The sequence below is a fragment of the Phalacrocorax aristotelis genome, chromosome 12 (genome assembly GCF_949628215.1).
Source record: "Phalacrocorax aristotelis chromosome 12, bGulAri2.1, whole genome shotgun sequence".
NCBI classification, from domain to species: domain Eukaryota; kingdom Metazoa; phylum Chordata; class Aves; order Suliformes; family Phalacrocoracidae; genus Phalacrocorax; species Phalacrocorax aristotelis.
This window is the reverse complement of record NC_134287.1, coordinates 17,075,496-17,079,148: the sequence shown is the minus strand read 5'-3', so window position 1 is coordinate 17,079,148 and position 3,653 is coordinate 17,075,496.

Below are 3,653 nucleotides of genomic sequence, written 5' to 3'. Positions count from 1 at the left end.
TCACATCACCCACAAGCCCTTCTCTCTTCGCAAACAATTAATGAGTTATTAATGAATTATTGTCTTTTCATAACACTAAATAATATTCTGTTTAGCAAATTAAAGCTAAAGGCATCAAGGTATATTCAAACAGATTAAGACATGCTAATTAACAAATCTCAAAAAGGTACTTGGAAATGGGAAAACATAATTGCATAGCAGTGTTTCCAGAGAAGTTCTCCTGGGATGAATGCTATCCAACACTTTGAATACTGCAAATCTGTCAGTCTTTAAACCTAGTAGAAAACCTTAGCTTTCAGTACGTGCTTCGAGGAGATTTCTAAGTCAGTGTATAATTGCTTTATAAATTGCTTCACTCCTTGGATGTTGATGTAATTAAATCTACACCCGCTTTGTCTATAAGTTGCAGGAACCTTACATATCTCTGAAACTGAAACAAACCTAGTTGCTTTTTAAACTCACGTCAAGAAGACAATATTTGTGTCAACCGGTGTTTCATTTTCTAGTAAATTGTCCGGCTGTTTCCTTGACCTTGTTCTCAGCTTTGGTGAAGGTTTTCTGTGACACCCTGGACGGGTGTAGGGAACCAATGCTGAGTTCCTACCAAAGGCCTCTTTGGTTTCATGGAAGGAAAAGCATGATGTGGTTTAAGAAACTTCTTAAGCACTTTTTGTAGTCATTCATTCTGGAGTTGTTTGGCACATATTATCTCTGTTATCAGCTCTTCATACCATTCCTACACTCTCAAAAGACTAACAGAATAAAATAGACGCTCCAGTGCTGTAAGTTTTGATTAATACAATCTGAGAAGCTTGAACTGAGGAAGTAACTTTTCCTGCATTTAAAAGAAATATTTTTTCTTGCTGCATTAAACAAAAATACTTGCACTGTGAGGCACCTGGCAGTTATGACCGTGATGCACATTATTTATGTTTGTTGGTAACGGGCACCATGATGCCATTCTGTCTCGCAGCACCTCATCTGTCATGCTGCATCATCGCTTGTAGCTATAAGCACTGGAAACTATCATAACACTCAGAGAATGCCTGTAATTTACTGCTTATAGGCCAAATAGCCAAACCTGTGAAATAAATAATTTCACTTATTAGTCTGAATATATAAAAAATCTATATATCCAGGCATGTATATCTTCTGACATGACCTTTCTCACTTGCTACTTTTTAAAAAGTTTTCCAGGCAGTGCTGGGGAAAAAAAGCAGAAAATCCCAAGGTTTAAAGGGATTGAAACAAAGATGGTTTGTGCAGAACTTTATTAAAGCTCTAGTGCAATGTTTTTTTAAGGGAAGAGGGGAATAACATGTAGTGCTGTTTTGATTGGTTTTTTGAGATAGCCAGACATTTTGCATATGGTGGAATATTTAAAATATGTTGATAACGTAATCTTTACAAAACTACATGTCTCTGAAAGAGATGACTGTTTTACATTGCTGCTTAAATCAGGTGTCTCTGATGGAATTAAATTAAATTAGTATTTGTATAGATGTGTACTCTAGCTCCATTCGCTTTTTTAGCCCACAGACTTTACCAGGAGGCATTGCTAATCCGCATATACTGCACCAAGACTTCAGTCTGCCAGGTATGGATCACACAGATCCAGCCGTGAATTTCGTGTGACCTACAGAGCAGTGCAAACTTCTGCTGTGCTGTTGGTTAATCTGCAGCTCCCCATGCAGGCACTCCTGAACGCCACACAGATGGTTTACATCAGGAGTCAGTTTTGTCTGTGCTATAGAAATATGTGTTTTATAGCAGGTCTCAGACTGGGGCGCAGGCAGGGCACTATGCAGGCCACTTCAAAGTGATATGCAGCTGGCGTTTGCCCCCGCCACTGGCACCCACCACCTCCCTCCCTGTTGTTCGTGCCTCCTTCCAGTGCTGTTGCCAGTGGCAGTATCTGACAAAAAAAGTGTTTGATCCCTGCTGGATATGCAGATTCTTTACACGCAGTTCTTTGCCTATTCAAAACCCACGGTTAGAGTATTCCAGTAATTCCTTATGTATTCAACCTGCTGTGGTTTTTAATACATTTTAAAATGTTACTTAAGCCACCTATATCTGCATCTGCGAGCTAGAATAGCTTCTTCCAGAAATACATGCCTGGCAACAGTCTTGTGTGTTTAAGATAGGAAAATATTACTGTGTGAGCAGCAGGCATGAAAATACCTCGTTTGATAAATATATAGGCAGTTTTCTTCATGATGTTACTATTTTGGAAGAGGGAGAATATTTAAAAGTACTTCAATATTCAATATGTATACAAATTGAATTTCTTCCAGAGTGAGAGTGCTGTGATTATTCTGTGGTAACTGTATGAGTACACTGCCTGTGCTGTTCTGATCCCTTTCCTCACTGACAATTCCTAACTTCTTGATAAAGAAAAATAAAAGCCACCACAAAAGGTCTTCTAGTAAACGTTTTTGGTTGGTTTTTTTTTTTTTTTTTTGTAGTGAGAACAGTTTAATGATGTTAGCAAGTGTTTTTATATATGATGTAAAAAGTAGAGCACTTCCAGGAGCAGAGGATCCAGAAACCATGGCTCAGTGCCTCTGCTGAAATTGCTGTGAAGGATGGTAACGCACAAAGCTTCTTCCTTCAGAACTTCTCTGAGACACCGTCACCACTCTGTTGTCAGTTGTCCTGAGTCCCTGTTACTGGCACTGATTTCTGCTTTGTGATACCAACCCTGTTTGGGTTTCTAAGTGCTAATTAATGACACTTTCTTCTGTGCCTGTGATAGAGGTTGGTTTCATGGTCCCAAATAACAGTGCCCTACAGCATGCTTCCCATAAAACATCCCATTATGGCGTGTATAGAACAAAGTGAGACAGACAGGCCTCTTTCCCCATCGTCCCTGCTCTTGGCCAGCCCCTTAAGAGTGACACATATCGTAACAATCATGATCTTTACAACTGATACTGTACTTGTGCGGTGGTACCTGAAGACAGCCAGGCTGTATTATTGGTACCCTATGTGGTCATTGTCTGAACTCACGGTCTTTGTTTGTGAATGTGATGTGCAATTACAGTATAAATTGGACTGCTCTCAGGCAAGCACAGTGCAATACAATACTTACAGGGTGAGCCCTCTGCGGTGCATCAGACCGCTTTATTTGTCATTTACACACATGCCACCGTATACTTCTGCATCAGGCCCCAGCGGACAGAAAGCCACAGGGGCCTGCGGTTCTAACCCGGCCTTTCCCCAGCTCCTCCCAAGGCAGCGCCTGAAGGCTGGCGCCGGCGGCACCCCGCGGGAGCCGGACGTAGGGTTGGGGTCGGGGCTGGGGCCAGGCCTGGGGCTGGAGCCGGGGTCGGCCCTGGGGCTGGGGTTGAGGCTGGGGCGGTGGTTGGGGCTAGGCCTGGGGCCGGTGGTCAGGCCTGGGGCCGGGCCCTACCCTGCTCGGCCCCGGCGCCGGCGAGAGGCGGCGGCGCCGACAAGCGAATCTTCCCGGGCCGGCGGCAGCCAATGGGCACCGCCCGCCCTGGCCCCGCGGCGGGAGAAGGCGGGCCGCCGCGCGGCCGGCCCCCCCCGCAGGCCCCCGTGCCGCCAGGCACGCCGGGAGTCGTAGTTCGTCCCCGGCCCGGCCCCGGCGGGAAGCGCCGCGCTGCGCGGCCGCGGGACTACAACGACCA